The sequence below is a fragment of the Chiloscyllium punctatum genome, chromosome 45, assembly GCF_047496795.1.
Source record: "Chiloscyllium punctatum isolate Juve2018m chromosome 45, sChiPun1.3, whole genome shotgun sequence".
Taxonomy (NCBI): domain Eukaryota; kingdom Metazoa; phylum Chordata; class Chondrichthyes; order Orectolobiformes; family Hemiscylliidae; genus Chiloscyllium; species Chiloscyllium punctatum.
In genome coordinates, this window is record NC_092783.1 from 9,036,254 (window position 1) to 9,056,428 (window position 20,175).

At 40.2% G+C, this 20,175-nt stretch overlaps 1 protein-coding gene across 4 annotated transcripts in view; it reads left to right on the forward strand.

The window, feature by feature from the left end:
• The window catches only part of LOC140467147 (synaptotagmin-B), a 663,372-nt gene that overhangs the window by 431,492 nt on the left and 211,705 nt on the right, over nt 1–20,175 (forward strand). The window lies entirely within an intron of this gene.

Genomic DNA, 20,175 nt, shown 5'->3' on the forward strand with positions numbered 1-20,175 from the left:
TTTATCTGGGATGGGTTGGGCAAAATAACTTTTGTGACAACTGTTGCATTTTGGGGATAAAGGCACTGTTTTTCTTTTCTGAGATGTCCCTTTAAGTCCAAAGTGAAACTAAGATACCTCTGGAAAGGGCTGTTAGTTTTTAAGGTTTTTGTGAAGATTTCTAGTTTTTAAGGTTTTTGTGAAGATTTCTAGTTGGGATGTGGATCTGGTTGTTGGTTTGTTGGCTGAGCTGATGGATTGTCATGCACACATTTAATGACCATTCTAGGTAACATCAGAGGACCAATGTAATATGCAAAATTCTGTGTAACAACTGCCATAAATACTACATCAGACAGATTGGCAGAAAACTAGCAAACTGGATACACAAACACCTACTGGTTTCCCCCCACAGTCCAATGATGTGCAGGTTAGGTGAATTGACCATGCTAAATTGCATATAGTGTCCAGGGATGTGAAGGTTAGGTACATTAGTCAGGGGCAAAATGTAGAGTAATAGGGTAAGGGAGTGGCTTTGGCTGGGATACTCCTCAGAGGGTCAGTATGGACTTGTTGGCTGAAGGGCCCGTTTCCACACTGTAGGGATTCTATGAACTAGCAGCAAACAGCACGACCAACTTTCACTTATCTCAGGACATGTAGACAAGGAGGGCCATCAACTTGACTGGGAAAATGTAACCGTCCTATGACAAGCTAACCAGAGACATGCACAGGGATTCCAACAGGCCTGGTTTTCAACCCAGAATGCCATCAACAAGCATGTAGAAAATGACTCCAAATACAAACCACTGCAGAGCAAAACCAGAAGTGACACCACCCACCTTAACTAACCAGATCATATGAATATCAAGCAGAGTAAAACAACAATGCTTCATGGACGTTGCACTGATGTTCCCTAGCATGATGACAAAACGTTTGCATGGCAACCCAACAGTTGGGCAAGCAAACCAACAACCCCAGGGGGGCTGGTTTAAAAACAGAAAGAACTGTGAATGCTGGAAATCAGAAACAAAAACAGAAATTGGATGTAGGTTTGCTTGCTGAGCTGGAAGGTTTGTTTTCAGATGTTTCGTCACCATACTCGATAACATCATCAGTGAGCCTCTGGCTGAAGTACTGGTGGCATGGCCCTCTTTCTTGTTTATGTGTTTAGGTTTCCATGGGTTGGTGATGTCATTTCTCATGGTGACATCATTTCCTGTTTTTTTTCTCAGGGGTGGTAAATGGGCTCCAAGTCGATCTGTTTGTTGATAGATCTATCAGAAGTGACATCACCAACCCAAGGAAACCTAAACACATAAATAGAAAGAGGGCCAGGCCACCATTGCCTCATCCGAAGGCTCACTGATGATGTTAACTAGTATGGTGAGGAAAAGTCTAAAAACGAACCTTCCAGCTCAGTGAGTAAACCTCCATCCAGAACCTCAACCTGAGCTACAAATCTTCTCAAAACCCACTAAAACAGAAATTGCTGGAAATGCTCAGCAGGTCTGGCAACATCTGTGGAGAAAAATCAGAGTTAACTCTTCAGTATAGTGACCCTTCCTCAGAACTATGTCTGTTCTAAGAGAATCTCTCATCCACATCATCACTCCATTGGTGTGCTACCATACGCAATTAGGTGCCAGCTGTGCCAGGGCAGTAAAAGTAACCTCTCTGATCAAGACCTCCATGTCGTCTTCCAAGCTATATGAAATCAAAGCCTCAGGCTTCTATCTTTTGAACCACAAAGCTGAATTCCAACAGCGGTCATATTGTCAGTAGGGTGTTTCCATAGGCACTGAACACCAACCTTTTTTAAACTGGGATGTATCGACAGTGTACGGTGAAATGAAGATATTCCAGGCAAGATCAGTTTGTCACTACAATTCCCTTTCCAACGTGCTCAGTCCACAAACCTAAAGCAGCCTCTGCTCTTACAACCTCATCCTGACGTATATACTTCTTTCCATAAAGAATAATGACTTTTGCCACACTGAAACAAACAGAACAGCTGTGCTATGTAAATAGCTCTGCAAATCTTTTGCAATGAAGTTGGCCACATGGTCCAAATTGTATTCTTGCAGAAATATTGCCCTTGTTTGCCTCATGTGGCCTGTACACATACCTGGTCTCTGCAATGCTGACTGATTTCCTGGTTTTGACATAGTGCTGCAGCTATAGCTAGTCGGCTGTTATGATGGCAGAGAATAGAAGGTCCAAAGGAAAAGCTAATCTTGTTTGATGTTGATCAGAGTGAAAGTTTAAAGTTGGATGTCAGCATTTTGTTTAAGAAGCTTTATTTTAAAGGGCTCCAGAAAATGAAGACCATGGGAGTGATATCAAATTGGAAAGGATGGATTAAAACCAGTTTGTCAGAAGCCTGTAATTGGTAAATGAAGTCGATGCCCTCTTCAGCTCACCGATTCCTCAATTACACTTGGTGATAGAAGCTGTTCTGTTTGAATTTTTGAGCTATACACTTACACTGAGTGCAAGAATGGTGTAAAATCAGAAAGTTTTGTAGTTGAAATACTAGACAAAGTAAATTAACATTGAGGAGATTTGCAAGCAGAAGATTTGACCTGTTTGAAAAATCAATAGAGCTTAATCACAAATACGTTAAAGCACACTTTATTTGAAATAGAGCATTAGAGATATACAGGACAAAAAATGGCCCTTCAGTTCATCAATGTGCACCAGTCAAAAAAAATCACCTGTTCAAATCCATTTTCCAGCACTTAAATCCACAGCCTTGCTTACATTGGCATCATAAGTGTCCAACTAGAATCACAGAATCCCTACTGTGCAGAAAGAGGCTATTCAGCCCATTGAGTCTGCACTAACCCTCCAAAGAGCAGTCCATCCAGACCTAACACCTCCCAATCCCCATAACTCTACATGGGATTTTTACCATGGCTAACCCACCTAACTTCTCAAATATTATGAGGGTTTCTGTCTCCATAACGTTTTTCATGTTGTCAATTCTAAAGTCCTACCACCCTGTGGGTGAGAAATTGTTTCCTCACATCCCCTTGAAATCTCGTGCCCTCACTTTTAAATCTATGAATCTTGGTCATCGCTCCCTCTACCGGGGGCAAGGCCCTTCCGATCTACCCGACCTAGAAGGAGAAAGTGAGGACTGCAGATGCTGGAGACCAGAGTTGAAAAGTGTGGTGCTGGAAAAGCGCAGCAGGCAAGGTAGCATCCGAGGAGCAGGGGAACCTATGTTTCGGGCATAAGCCCTTCTTCAGGAATGAGGCTGGTGTGCCAAGTGGGCTGAGATAAAAGGTGGGGGGGGAGGGGGAATTGGGGGAAGGGCGCTGGGAATACGATAGGTGGAAGGAGGTGAGGGTGAGGGTGATAGGCCGGAGAGGAGGTGGGGGCGGAGAGGTCGGGAAGAAGATTGCAGGTCAAGAGGGCAGTGCTGAATCCAGGGGTTGGGACTGAGACAAAGTGGGGGGAGGGGAAATGAGGAAGCTGGAGAAATCTACATTCATCCCGTGTGGTTGGAGGGTTCCTAGGCGAAAGATGAGGCGCTCTTCTTCCAGACGTCGTGTGGCCAGGGTCTGGCGATGGAGGAGGCCAAGGACCTGCATGTCCTTGGTGGATTGGGAGTGGGAGTTAAAGTGTTCAGTCACGGGATGGTTGGGTTGGTTGGTGCGGGTGTCCCAGAGGTGTTCCCTGAAACGTTCCGCAAGTAGGCAGCCTGTCTCCCCAATGTGGAGGAGACCACATCAGGTACAGCGGATACAGTAAACGATGTGTGTGGAGGTGCAGGTGAATTTGGGACGAATATGGAAGGATCCATTGGGGCCTTGGAGGGAGGTGAGGGCACAAGTTTTGCACTTCTTACGGTTGCAGGGGAAGGTGCCAGGAGTGAAGGTTGGGTTGGTGGGGGTTGTGGACCTGACGAGGGAGTCCCGGAGGGATTGGTCTCTCCGAAACGCTGATAGTGGTGGGGAGGAAAATATATCCTTGGTGGTGGGGTCTGTTTGGAGGTGGCGGAAATGACGGAGGATGATACGATGTATCCGGAGGTTGGTGGGGTGGAAGGAGAGGACCTGTTGGGTTCTGTCCTGGTGGCGATTGGAGGGGTCGGGTTCAAGGGCGGAGGTGAGAGAAGTGGAGGAGATGTGGTGGAGAGCATTGTCGACCACGTCGGAGGGGAAATTGCGGTCTTTGAAGATGGAGGCCATTTGGACTGTTCAGTAGTGGAATTGGTCCTCCTGGGAGCAGATGCGGCAGAGGCGAAGGAATTGGGAATATGGGATGGTGTTTTTACAGGGGGCAGGGTGGGAGGAGGTGTAATCTAGATAGCTGTGGGAGTCAGTCGGTTTGTAGTAAATGTCTGTGTTGAGTCGGTCGCCCAAGGTAGAAATGGAGAGGTCTAGGAAGGGGAGGGAGGAGTCTGAGGTAAATTTGAGGTCGAGGTGGAAGGTGTTAGTAAAGTGGATGAACTGTTCAACCTCCTCGTGGGAGCACGAGGCAGCGCCGATACAGTCATCGATGTAGCGGAGGAAAAGGTGGGGGATGGTGTCAGTGTAGCTGCAGAAGATGGACTGTTCCACATATCCCATGAAGAGGCAGGCATAGCTGGGGTACATGCGGGTGCCCATGGCTATTCCTTTGGTTTGGAGGAAGTGGGAGGATTGGAAGGAGAAGTTGTTCAGAGTGAGGACCAGTTCAGTCAGTCGGAGGAGGGTGTCAGTGGAAGGGTACTGGTTGGTACGGCGGGAGAGGAAGAAGCGAAAGCCTCCATACCGTACTTAGAGCTTAAAGTAATCCAATAGGCATTTAGTACTGGAGCCAAAAGCTTTAATTCCCTCCTCAAAGCCCCATAAATTAACACAATTAACAGATTGTGATGAGTTTCTGACCATAAACAAACTAGCTAATAAGTACATAACCACAAACACTAAGCATTTTAAAAAAAAATAAGTTTAAATTTTAAAAATAAGCTGCTTAAATGTAGCTATTTATTATCAACTTCATCATGATTAATTTGATCTGGAACATCACAGGTTTTGATTACAAGGCTAGCTTCCACTACAATGTTAGTTTAAAACAACATTGTGTTTTTTTAAAATATTGTTCTGAACGTAACCTGTTCTTAAAATTCCTCTTTTTGCTAAAGTCAGTTGGGCTGGAAAATGTCACTGGAAACAAACCAATGTAACTTAGCAGAACATGTATAAAACAAATATTATATGCGGCAGGTTAAACTGTTGAAAGATGCAGTTTGTTGGATCGTTATAGGCAGATGCTGATGGAGTTGCTTTTACCCTTGAAAGGACTATACAATTTGAGAAGCTCACAGACATAATATATATTAAATTCTTATACCACAGCATAATGAGGCATAAGTTATTGGTTAGTAATTCTCCTAAAAGCAAGTTTTAATCCAAACCAGGCCATAAAAGAGGGTTAGGAAATCTAAAACTGTAATAAGGAAGCAAAATTGGTGTGCAAGTCACATAATCTACTCATCTGAATCTTAAGTGGTTTTGGCAGTATTAGTTCTATTTAAATTGTGAATCACTCTCAAATATTCCAATTCTGAAGGTGAAGTACCTTTGTGTCAGCAAAACATCATGTCTTAAATATCTTATTGCTCTTCTACAGTGTTCGGGGTTACTTTAGTCCTAGAAGGAGAAAAAAATGCATGATGTGGAATAGACTGGTGCAACTAATTTTAGGAATGATGAATATTCTCCTGTGAAAATTAAGGTTTAAGTCTGAATTCCTTTAAATGTGCTCTGACCATAAACAAACTAGCGAAGTACATAATCACAAAAACTAAACATTTTTTATAAAAAAAGTAGAAACTTTATAGCTACTTATTATCAACCTCATCATTGTAGGACTTTCAAAGAATGGTGAAAATGGGTGAGCTGGGTACTGAGTTAAAATCAATTCTTTATGTATGAGGAGACTCAATTGGAGATCTTTGAAATAAAGAGAGGCAGGTACAGGCCTTCAGGAACTCAGAAACACAATGCATACTCCACACAAACAGCTCACCAGACAGTCAGTTGGGCTGCCATATAGAACAAACCGTAGGGTATATAGTATCTAAATGACAATTCAATTTAGCAGATCTTCTCTTCTTAATGGTTAATGACTGAAAGTTTCTCTCTGGTCATTATAAAATAACATTCTTCTTGGTTTTGTTGTGCAGTCTTTGATGTTGAATTAGGTTTGGTACAAACATCTGGTAATTAGATTAGATTCCCTATAGTGTGGAAACAGGCCCTTCTACATCGACCCTCTGAAGAGTAACCCACCCAGACCCATTTCCCTCTAACTAATACACCTAATACTAGGGGCAATTTAGAATGGCCAATTCACCTGATCTGCACATCTTTGGACTTAAGAAACCGACAATACTTATGAAACCCTATACAATCCAGATCAAAGCAGCCTTCTTACTTAGCATCCAATCCGCCACCTTCTACAAAAAATGCACAATGGCAGCAGTGTCTACCACCTCAATAAACTCATGACGACTCCTTCAAGAGCACTTTCCAAAACTCCAAATTCATGCATCACCTGCAATTTCTCCTTCCTGCCAGACACCACCTTGATTTGGAAAATATTGCCATTCCATCATGATCACTGGGTTGAACTCAAGTAACAGCCTGCTCAGCAGCACTGTCGGTGTACCTACAACCTGAAATGACAGTGTTTCAAGCATACAGCTCATCAGCGCCTTCTTCAGGGCAGTTAGGGGTGAACAATAAATGATGCCTAACTGCCCCCAAGGACAGAACATCCCTTCTTCCAGGAAAATTGTAAATCAGTTTCTCAAAAATGTATTCCTTTATCTAGATACTTATTTTTCCTCCTTAGCATTTTCAAACATCCACAAGCACATCAAAATAACAGGAAACCTGCATTAACCGGATAGAAAGACAGTGGGTAACATGGAAGAAGCATTTACCAATACCCTGACAAAAATATGAAAAGCATAACATTCAGGAAAAGCTAAGGAACCTGTGGCTGTGTTGTCAGAAAAGAAAAGATCTGAAGATGTGACCTGATCAAGTTCTTTAAGACTATGAAGAGCTTACTTGAGAAAGGATGTACTGGCACTGGAGGGTGTACACAGAAGGTTCACTAGGTTGATTCCCAAGTCGATAGGTTTGGCTTTTGAGGAGAAATTGAGTAGACTGGGAATATACTCATTGTATTTAGAAGAATGAGGGGGAATCTTATAGAAACATATAAAATAATAAATGTAGTCACAATGTGAGCTGGTTACTATTTTTGTTGAGGTGGTTTAACAAAAGTGATTGTCCCAGAGATTCAAATCATGAGAAGATCTAAGGTTCACTGGAAAGCTTCCAATGTCTTTCAGTAAGTTGCTCATGAAGTGGAATCACATTGGGTTTGTATATCTAAACCTTCCTCTTGAAACATTGGATTAGAGTATAGGCTGTTGAAATTTCTTACATGAGGATTTACTTTCAGTTTGACACTTTAACGAGGTTTACGAATTGTTACTTAAAGGTCACTATTGTTCTTCATATTGTAGTAAAGAAAAACATTGGTAGTCTCTCTACCTCTGATATTCAACCTAAAATCATGCTGCTTCTGCAAAACATTGGGTGACATTTAGCATGATGTCATTGTTCACAGTTGGATTGTTTGCGATTTTAGAGTTAGGTGCTGTTGGTACATTTGTCTTCTGTCCCTGAAATCTGGGTATTACTGCAGAAAACTGACCCTTGAGAAACAATGTTAATCCAGGGTTTGCTGAGATGAGGTCGATACTCCAGTTCATTTGCAGTTTTATTAAAAATAATCATCTGGAAGGAATGGTAAGAGATAACCGGCCAATATTTCAATCTTGGCCTGAAAGATGTGTGTCAGAAAACCTCAAGTATCCTAATGTACAAGCTATGTAGTAATTTCCCAGGAGGTTTCAATATATGATAGGCAATTACCTGGCGCCAGTAACCTTGTGAAAAGGTCCACAATGCTTTGTTCAAGTCAGAGTTTTTGAAGGCTTGCCAGGAAATGTTCAAGAGATTGAAACCTGCTCTTGTTCCTAACTAAGCAATACTGTTGACCCCCAAGTCACCCACATTTACTTCTAAGACATCCACAGTGAACAGGAATTCATTCTCATTACACTCAGAATACTCTAGTTGACACCTCCACCATGATTGCAAAGCTCCAACCCAGCCAACAGTCCACACTTACACACCGCCCAATACATGAACCACCCATTCCCAGCTCCCACCCTTGGCTCACTTGCCACTGACTGCATCCACAAACATGTGAATATCCCACCAGACATCTGGCCATTCCTCTGCCACCTAGCCATTGCCATCTTGTCACCAAGTTCCTGCTACTCAGACTCTTCACCAAAATGCCACCTTTTCCACTCACCGACCTGTCACTCCATCCATAAATCAACCTACTGTTTGACCAATTATCTGCCAAGCTACACTTCACCCAACCATCTGTCACTCTTCAATCTTTGGTACTTGCTATGCTGCCCCTCCAAACTGAACCTCTCCATTGACCCTCAGCCTTGCCCCTTTATCTAACTGGTATCCTAATTCTTGTCCCAATGGCACTCTACCCTTTACTCACCTTCCATCATCTACTTGGGATGTACCACTTGGACAAATGACATTACATTTTTAACCATCTGTCGGGTACCAAGCCCCTTACCCCTCTGCAAATTTAGGTGCTCCCCCACCTTTCTGCTACCCCACCACTACACTCACTTACCGATTACCTTCTGTCACAACTTCTCAAAGTGGCTTTGCACCTTTTTAAACATTTTACTCAGTGGATTACAATAGTTATTGATATGAAAAAGCAATAATGGTTTTGCAAGGATTCATTGCAACGCTGTGTTATTTGATAGACTGAGTCTGTGTCTAACTTCCTGTCAGATCCAGAAAATCATGCAAAGGTAAGAAGGCAACTTCCTGACTCAGAGACAAAAACAGAAATTACTGGAAAAGCTCAGTAGGTCTGACAGCATCTGTGTAGAGAAATAAGATATTAATGTTTTGGATCAAGTGACCCCTCCTCTGAACATGTTGACTCATCTCGGTTGAGAATAGGATTGGAGCCAGTGACTCAGGCTCCAGTTAATGTGATCAGTTATTACTATGACCTTTCTCCTTATATACATGGTCAGTAACTATTCTTAGGGTATGGTATAATTAATGCTTTTCTCCACATCTCCCTCCGAGACCTTGTAAATTCACTATAGGCTCAGAGGGCCACAAGGCTGTGCTCTCTTATCAGAAAGAGAGACAACTGGTGGTGGTGGTTTAACCTGAGGGTCACTATGCCTCAGGTGAGGTTGAAAATGTGGATCTGTATGCTAACCCTTTTAACCCATGAATAATTAATCATAAAAGTGAACTTTTTGCTCACACTTCCTCTCCTCAACCACACACCCATCCATCTCAAGAAGTTTCTTTCACTTAAGGCATCAGTGTCCAACAAGGCTCTCACTTCTCTTGGAGGATGTAGAGATGTATGTGTTCTGTTTTAACAGTTCCTGGTGTGATGTGGGATGGTATTTCTCTGCAGATAAGTGTATTCTTGGAACGCTATTAGAAAATAGAAGTGTATCAGTGTTGATCAGGACTCCTGGAACAAGATCTGTAAGAAGTTCCTGCTCAGCATTGTGGTGTACAGTCTGTCTGGCACATTGATTTTCTTCCTCATGTATTGTAAGAGGTCATTCTTTGGGTGACCTTCATCATTAACAAGAGCTTGCTTCTCCACAATAGTCTTCTGTAAACTGAAGCAAACTTCTTTTTTGTTCTCTTTCTCTCAAGATTTTATTTCTGAATCTCAATGTTGTCAGCCATGACATTTCTTTGTGCAATTTCTGCAGGAAAACGTTCTAAGTGCAAATTTCTTCTCAATGCATGTAGCTATCTCCAATTTACTGAAATGTACTTCTCACTGTGGCTGATTAATTTCCTTATTCCTTGCTGCAATCCCTGCTCTGAGCTGCCTTCTACCATCCTGGTATATGCTTCCATATGTTATACATCTGGGACAGATTGCTAGGCTGGTATCACCCTTCACTGTCATTGCGCTTATACCCACTTACCTAGAATTCCATTGGTCCTATTAACATATGCCATGTAGTAAGATGCAGCCTGCACATTTATTAATGAACATTAACAAGCTTCATTAAACTTAAATATATAAAAATAATTAATAGAGGATATTGTCTGGAACTCTGCAGACTCAGACTCCAGTATGTGATCTGTCATAATTGTTATGAAGGTGTAGGTGTGAGAGAGAGGAAGCTAGCAAGGACTGACTGAAAGCATAGGGTGTGCTGAACAAGATAAAAATGTAACACTTGATTGAAACAAATGGCTGGAGTTGTGTTGCCATGGAACAAAAACAAATTCAAATTTGGCCAATCAGTTTAAATTATGTCCCAGATACCAAAGTTCAATCAAATTTGAATTTGGTGTATTGATGACATCAAACCGATGAAATGATCTGATGTTTTGGGGTATAAAACTGGACATTTTGAAGAGTTAGGGGAAGAACTGCCAAGAAAACCAACAATTATGGACTGCAAGTTGAATAGCTCTCTGAAAGGTTATAGAGTCATAGAGTCATAGACATGTATAGCATGGAAACAGACCCTTCGGTCCAATCCGATCAGATATTCCAACCCAATCTACTCCCACCTGTCAGCACCCGGCCCATATCCCTCCAAACCCTTCCTATTCATATACTCATCCAAATGCCTCTTAAATGTTGCAATTGTACCAGCCTCCACTACTTCCTCTGGCAGCTCATTCCATACACGTACCACCCTCTGTGTGAAAGAGTTGCCCCGTAGGTCTCTTTTATATCTTTCCCCTCTCACCCTAAACCTATGCCCTCTAGTTCTGGACTCCCCCACCCCAGGGAAAAGACTTTGTCTATTTATCCTATCCATGCCCCTCATGATTTTGTAAACCTCTATAAGATCACCCCTCAGCCTCCGTCGCTCCAGGAAAACAGCCCCAGCCTGTTCAGCCTCTCCCTGTAGCTCAGATCGTCCAACCCTGGCAACATCCTTGGAAATCTTTTCTGAACCCTTTCAAGTTTCACAACATCTCTCCGATAGGAAGGAGATAAGAAATTTATGCAGCAGAAGGCCAAACCCAACCTAGAAAATCTACAAAGGAGAATTGACAAAGCTGACTGGTTTTGAAATATGATTTTTGTTTTGTAAATCTTAACTGTTTTTTTTAATCAGACCAGTATTGTAGAGTGGGAGGTAAAAGATAAGTTTAAGAGGAAGGAATTGCAAACAGTTGGCTAATGTTCTCTTTTGGACTTCAAGAATAAAATTGTTAATTTTTACTTTAAATAGTGACCTGTAGAATAGTTCTTAGCCTCTCGGAATTTAACCGATTACGGCATGAGATGAGCTTCTCTGTGTATCGGTTTTAATTAGCAGAGGGGTTTACCCCATGTCGTAACGTAGTATTGAAATAGCTCATTTTGCACACGTAATAGCTCAGTAGTTATTCTTAAAATAACGGTGCAATTAACTATACAGGTATGCCTTTGCAAAACTTGGAAATATGAACAAAATTATCACATCTTTTCAATAGCCTGTATCATTGGTTGTAGGTCCAACAGTTCACTACTTACATTTTTAAAAATGTATTCATGTCTGAAAATAGCATGATAACAGATAAGTAAAAACTTCTTATGTTTTAAAAGTGGAAAACAGTTCTTGCGCATTGATCATATTCTACTCCTAGTCTTATGATCAACAACCAGTTCAGAAATGCAAGGAGCATTCATTTAACTCTTTTCTGCTAATTTACAAGCTCTGCACAAACGATATTGCATCATTCAGACTGAACATTTCCCCTTTTTTTTCACACACAAGTGTTTGACCAAGAGCTTTAGATTAACAAATAGTCTAACTAATCTTGGTCAGCAGATTAGTTGGTAACTCCAGATTTTAATGTAAGGAAATATAAAAGTACATATTTTTCTTTAGTTATTGAGTTGCAGCAGGGAGCAGCACTGTGTACATTGCTATAGTCTGGATCTTCATATAAATCCACTAAAGCAATTCTCAGATTTGCTGGGGAATGGCCAGATTTTAAATGGGGTGGACGTGAGCCACACGTTGACATGTCAGAGTAATTAGGAAAAAATTATATTTGCTGCATGGAAAAGGATTTGATTACTGTACAACACATTTTAATTCATAAAAACCAAGCAGGTTGTCGTGGATAATTTTTGGTGAAGGGCCTGATACTGTCAATTCTTTCTAGGTCAGTTTGATCCCATTTTCCAGAACTACAGTTGAAGCAAGCAGTCAAATGATGAAGTAAGGTTTGTTTAGGGTAACAGTGTGCTGGTAATTCTACCTGGCAGCATATTTCTGGTGTAGACCAAAAGTTGGATGAAATTTAAAATAACACTGCTCTGTCAAAAAAGGTTTAAAATTTGGCTTTAAAACTGTTACCAAATAATAATATGCAGCATCTGTAACATGGCTGTAAAAGCAAGGGTTAGTTTATATTCCTGTCAGGATTTTACAGATAATGGACAGTGTTACAAGCTTAGATACTGTACTCCTTACAACATGGACTGTAGACAATAGCCTTCAATTTAAATACTGAGGAAAATGTATCTCTCATCAAGCAAGATATTTAATTTGAAACTGCTACGGTCTTGGCATTACTACTTTATGAACAGCAGCAGAGAAAACAGAGTTCAACTGATTTCATGAGATTTTGGAGTGTCACCAATATCTAGAGAACTGTATCACAACCTCAGGGAACACTTTCACGAGTGAAGAGGGTCATATTGAAGACAGGGTAAAAATGTGAGACCTGAACAAGAAAGAGGAATCAAAATTGTTGAACATCATTTTAGCTCTTTAGTTGATCTAATTCAGCGACATATATATCTTTGAGCCCTGTGGGATTAACTGGCCCTATGGACATGGCCACTGGTAAATGCAACCAGAGAGAAAGAAAATCAATTCCAGAAACAATTTCGTGGGAGTGAAGAAGCAATTGGGTTCATAATGCTCCCTGTTGGTTTTGAGTATAGAAACCAGATGTGTCAAATTCTTTTCTTTTTTCCTGTGTGATGCACAGTTGATGTTTTGCAGTCCAGGCAAATATATGACATGAAACTGATCTTTGATAATCACAGGAGAGTGACATATGGCCAAATCTCTACCAGGAAAAGTTTGTCAGCAAAATTTTAATGATATTCAGATAAAGTTCATACATTCTGAAACTGAAATGTGACTTTCATTCTTAGCTATAAGGTTCAACCCTGAGAATGTGAATTTAACTCCTATTCTAACCTAAGAATATATTGACATAGTTACTAGAAAAAAGATATTTCTAATCTATGAGGTATCATGAATTGAGCGAAATAATGTGCCGTTCAATTGAACTGTCAGTTGGGTGAGAAAGCAGAACCATGGATCAAAGCAAGAAAATTGACAGCAATTTGGTGAAAGAAATATTGAAGGAGAAATGCAATTTGACACCAAAGTAGTTTTCACTTCGCTAAAACAGTCTGTAGAAGGAAACAGTTGCTTCATGAATTGTAAGGTTGGGAATGTCATGGAACAATACAATTTGAATTATCCCAGTTTTACAATATTAACGGTTTGGAAAATAACATTTTAATGTAGAACAAAATAAGTGGGTTTTTTCTTCATTATTCCTGGGAACAAAATCACAGGAGTACACAGTTTTGAAGTTTGATTCCACAGCATGTGATTTCATTAGTGACAATGAGGTACTAGTATCCAACTGTTACATTGCCGCAATAATGATCCCTTGATGTTTCCTAAGCAGTTTAATAAGATGTTTTGCAGCTACAAAAATATAAAAGTTTAGTAATTCAGCTCAGCAGAATCCAATTTTGAGGGAAAATGCAAATTTGATGACCAGAGGAGAAAATATCAACTATTTGGAGAATCCAGCCAGAAGAGCAGGAACAATGCATTACTTAAAATACATAAGTATTATTACAGTGAAATTCAGAAAGCACAAAACTCCCATTGTATTGAAGCTGTCAGCCACCTCCACCAGCAGAATGGCAAATCCGACTGAAGGATGCCTCGGATAAACCAAAGTTCTGGATTGGTAACTCCAGGTTAGTCTTGTGCACACTATGTCAACCTATTAGAGAAGAGGTATGCCATGCTGGAGTGTGAAGTCATGGGTGAACAAATATGCACTACTTTTTTAACAATGACGCAATGAGACTATTTTACCGTCTTTTGCTAGATCACTCCTGAAATTCAAGGTGAAATATGCAATGATGGAATGTGAATTAAAGAGTCTGCTTGTGCACTAACATGAATGGCACCGAAAAGCTGCTACCTATTCTGATAGGAAGTTTGATAGGAAATTGCTTTGCAAATATAAAGACACTGTCCATGCTGTAGAGAGGAACAGAACTGTCTGGATGACCTCCATGGATCTAGAAAGTATCAGGCATGAATCAAGGAAGTGGACAAAATATATCAATGCCAGAAAAGGATTATCCTTCTGATGATCTGAAGCATTGATGAATGCCTGCCCACTCACCTGCCAGGTTCTCTTGCTGAAGTTGCAAAGACTGAGATACTCCAGGATTTCACACTGCAGCATGGAAACATGGAAAACATACTGGACTGTAAAGAGAACAGGGAGGACCTGTCCAAAGACAACACACTCAGCAGAAAATGGGGTATGTTTTCTGGAACTAATCCCCAACATTTCTCAATGCCTTTTTACTCTGCAAGGTTAGAGGCGTGAACATTTGAAAAACAGAGGCATTTTTAACATATTTACTGTTTCATTATTTTAATTTTTCATGTGGAACATGCTAATAGACAAACAGTTCACGTGGGGGCTCTCTTTGCTCTGTTGAAGATTTGCTTAACACAAGCTTCTGCAATTCAACTCCTCTCAATTTTACTGTATGACTATTCAGTGACAATGCAGAACATCCATGTGTAGCAAGCAGAGCTATTTAAAAAAAAACACATGCAATAAAACCTAGACTAATGGAAAATTTGTGCCACATGGCTGATAAAGTAACATACTAATATTAAAATACAAGTACAGAAACCAGAGGTAACTCTGTTAGCAAGAGGATTTCAGGAAAATTCTGTGACAAGGGCTGGAAGTATGAATCATTAAATGACCTAAAAGGGTTGATGGTGTAATTAAGACAAAGACGATGGTGATGGAACAATAAACAAACAAGAGTTGGAGCCAGAAAAGCTCAGATGGCAACAGTAGAATAACTGTCAGTACCTACCAGCTAATAAATTGGAGCAGAGTTTATGATCTAGAGACGTTGGACTCAATATTAAAGCTAGAAGGTTCAAATTTATGATGTATGATCGATTTATGATGTACTGTTTCTCAGGCTTGTGTTGAATACATTTATGATTTTCTGCCCCTATAGCACAGAGAAAATCTCCTTCTCTAAGATATTTTACCTTTGGTGTAATTTAAGACCACAAACTATTGGAACAGAATTAGGCAATTCAACCCATTGAATCTTTTCTGCAATTTGATTATGGCTGATAAACTTTACAACCTCATTCACCTTGATCCTTTTACTAATCAAGAACCCATCTATCTCTGTCTTGATAATGATCAATAATTTGGCCTCCACAGCTTTCCATAGTATGGGTTCCACAGCTTAACCATCCTCTGGAAGAACTTCTTCCTCACTGCTGTTCTAAAGGGTCTTCCCTTCACTCTGAAGCTGTGCCCTTGGGTCTGAGACTTTCCTTCAAATGAAAGCATCTTCTCCATGTCCACTCTATCCAGGACTCTCATTATTCTGTAAATTTCAATCAGGTCCCCCATTGACCTTCTAAACTCCAGAGAGTATAGACACAGAGACCTCAACATATACTCATATGACAAACCCTTCATCCCCTGGATCATTCGCGTAAACCATCTCTCCAATGCCAGCACATCCTTCCTTACAAAATCACTTACAATATTCTAAATGCAGTCTGATCAGAGCCTTATAATGTCTCAGCGGTACATCCTTGCTCTAGTATTCTAGCCATCTTGAAATAACATTGTACCTACCTTCTTAACTGCCAACTGAACTTGCATGTCAATCTTAAGAGAATCCTAAACTAAAACTCCCAAGTTCCTTTGAGTTTCAGATTTCCAAAACCTTTCCCCATTGACCCATCACATTGTAAATGTCATTTTACCTTTGTGAACACAAGGTACAAAACACTGCTTAAATCAATTATTGATCATCTTGGAGATGGTGCACAGCACAACAGAACGAAATGGATAGTCATGACACAGACCAGAAACTGGCCAAACTTTTAAAAGCAGTGCAGCTAAAATGCAGTTGTGAAATATTATACTGTTCTATAATTGTTTTACATTGTCTATTTTATAAAATGGCACTCTGATCAATGCTTCAAATAGTGATGTTTCTGTGATTTCTGTGTTCATCAATGTCAGAAGGAACAACCTTGACAAATGCAGACATTGACAACAGCAATCAACAATTGCCCAACCAGTCTTAATGTATTCAAATTCATTTAAGAATTCATACATTTTCATTCTCCATTTCACACTGTCACAACTTTATCGCTATGATCAAGTTTGGACAGGTCACTGTATCCTTTCAAATCCACTCCTGCACTGGTCATAACTTTAACTAGATAGACAATATTGTAAAGTATAAAGATCTCAGATTGTCAGGTTCAGTATAAAGAGCTGAAAATGTGTTGCTGGAAAAGCGCAGCAGGTCAGGCAGCATCCAAGGAGCAGGAGAATCGACGTTTTGGACATGAGCCCTTCTTCAGGAAAGGGTTCATGCCCGAAACGTCAATTCTACTGCACCTTGGATGCTGCCTGACCTGCTGCGCTTTTCCAGCAACACATTTTCAGCTCTAATCTCCAGCATCTGCAGTCCTCACTTTCTTCAGGTTCAGTATAAAGACTAAATGGTTTACATGTATTTCCAAAAATAAATACCTGCAATAAACATGCAAAGATGGTTGACAAACAGTTTTGATTGTGTGTGTGTGTGTGTGTGTGTTTCTACCTTTTTAACACAAGCACATTTCTGAGGAGGAATGAAAATGGAAAAGTGTTAGCCTTTTAAAATACTTTGAGCAAGTAATTGTTAGTTCATGAAAAAAAAGAATGTCATGTATTGACCCAAATAGTGTTTTGAATTGAGGTTATTCATACACACAAGCTGCTGGCTTTGGTTGTCTTTCTGGAATAGTTGTAGTTGGCTGAATTATTTGTTTCAGACAGCAGGGTCAATTCCAAGAAACTCTTCTTTGGGAACTCTCCAGCAATGGTAAAGATAACTCTGGTTGGGTTTTTGGCTCTCATATTTTTCATAGAAGAGCATTGAGCCATTGCCTCTCAGGCGGTTCACACATTCTGCAATAGTCTTATTCACAAACTGGGTCGTGTGGCCTGTCTCTGTAAGTTATCCAAACTTCATGACTGTCACAACTCCTTGCTCTCTACAGGGTGGAACATCATAGCTGATGTAACCAATGTCTCTTCCTCAGCAACATGACTGTCCCTTAAAACTTATTTATACCGATCCATATCAGTAAAGAACAAATATTATTTGGATTATATCTCTTCATAACATGATTCATCTTTGAAAACTGCTCTCACTATTCTGGACATTTTGCTGTCCTATGCTGCCTTATTCTCTGAAAAAGATTTATTAATTATAAATCAGGAACAGTTCTATGCTGCAGGTTTGTCTGCTGGGAATAAGATTGAAAATGTCCAAGCTGGTTTCACTTCAGGCAAATAACAGCTGTCAGAGAGAAGAGTCTTTGATCCCATAACATAGGTTTGCAATGAAAAGATAAGAGAGACAATAGGATTGTTCTGTTCAAAGATTTTCACATCTTGACAGTTTACGATTTAATGAGAATGACTTTGTTACAGTGAGATGTGTTTTGCTCTCCTGAGTCTCTTCAATGCTAATGAGTAAATAGTTGTATAAATTGCTTTGTCATTTAGTGTAATGTCTGTTTTCTTGAAGAAGTTGGAGGATTTCATTTTTTGAAAATATCAGATCCTTTTTTCTCTTTTGATTTCCTTCATATGTAAATCAAAACAATTAAAGTAATAGTTGACTATTTTTAGACATCTACATTACTTTTATAACTAATATGATAGAGTATACAGGTGTCCCTCCGTATCCACAAGTGATGCGTTCCAAGACCTATTGTGGATGCCTGAAACCGTGGATAGTAGCAAACCCTTTCATTTAAATGGGAAATTTACCTCCCCGGCAGTTCCTGGAATTATTTCTGGAATGTTCCATGTAATATTGTCGGGCTGCAGTAAACCGTGGATAACTGAAACCATGGAAACCAAAACCACGGATATGGGGGTTTTACTGTATTTGCATAATATATATCTATCAATATTCCATAAATGTTATGTTGGTGTATAAGTTAAAATAGTTATTGATTGTTATTTCAATATTTCTGTCCTTTTAAAATGTTATCCCACACATACATCATTCCCAGCTGGATGATTTTTGTCTAAAACTCTGCATCTGCTATTCTTAAGGCAGGACAAGGAAGCTTGTGAATATGATTCAAGTTAGCACATCCTCAGCTCTCCTTCCTCCATGTAGCTATTGCACAATAGAATTTGTAAATAGGTCTAAGAAGTGAAGTTTCAGATTGATATGATAACATTGTAGCACAAATGAAACGAGCCGATGAGCATTCTGAATTGAAAACCTGTTTGAGCTAGTCTTTCAGAACATAAAGTGTGATGCTGTTTATTATCTGAGATTTTGCCTGAAGTTCCACATCCCCAGAATGCTAGATCATCAGCTTTTTGCAGAGATTGGCATAAGTAGAAGAACTCTCTGTCATGTTGGACATTATGCATATTCAGTCTCATAATGTTCTTGATTATATTCATCTATGTCTCACAACTCGCATAATCCATTATGGCTTCAGTTTGGGTATAGATTCAGTATATCTCTTGCATATGTGTTGCACTTCCAGTTGTTTCGTTGTTTTCCCATTATCAGAATTTTGGTAAATGTGATGTGTTATTTTTCCATGTTTCCTTGCTCTTTGAGAACTTAATACCATAATTTCTTCCTTCTATAAGTTCTCAATATCCCACTGGTCACTGATGTCAAATTTGTCAGAGCTGGACAAATTTGATTTCACAGGTGCAGAATTTCTAGACTTTGACACCAGTGATAAAGTTGTGAGGTGACTGCCTAGTGGTATTATCACTGGACTGTTAGTCCAGAGACCCAGCTAATATCCTGGGGACCTGGGTTCAAATCCCACTACAGCACATGGTAGCATTTGAATTCAATAACAAAAAACTGTAGTTAAGACACCAATAATAAAACCTGAAAAATGTGTTGCTGGAAAAGTGCAGCAGGTCAGGCAGCATCCAAGGAGCAGAAGAATCGACGCTTCGGGCATAAGCCCTTCTTCTGCTCCTTGGATGCTGCCTGAGCTGCTGCGCTTTTCCAGCAACATATTTTTCAGCTCTGATCTGCAGCATCTGCAGTCCTCACTTTCTCCTAACCAATAATAAAACCATTGTCCATTATCAAGAAAGAAATCAGTAATGTTCTTTAGCAAAGGAAACTGCTATCCCTATCTGGTCTGCTCTCTGGGCAATAAATGCTGGCCTAACCAGTGGTGCCCTCATCCACTCGATGAATATAAGAAGAAACTCCCGGAAACAGGGCATCATTGATTGTGCTGAAGTAGTCATCAAGGCATCTAGTCAAAAATACTAGCATCCCATTAAGAATTTCTTTAAAATCCATGCGGCCTTGGATATTCCACGCAATCCGAAAGGATGGATCCTAAAAGATGAGGGATATCCCTTGATATCATGGCTACTCAATCCTCTTGAAAATCTCAATAGAAGCACAGGTGATGCAACCAATGCCATGTAGTTACTCAGAAAACTGGGAACATGACTTTCTGTTGCATGATCACTTTCCAATACCCTCCTGCATTTGTTGCTGTTGTTGTTGTGGTCTTCTGCACTTTCTAATAACATTGAGGACAGTGAGATCCCAGAAGGACAGAGGTCATTTGGAAAGCAATAGATGCTGAGGGAGGAAGAGGAGACAGAGCAAGATGATACTGAAGAGACAGGTGCCATACTGTTCAATGAGACAGTCTCATCTTGTCAT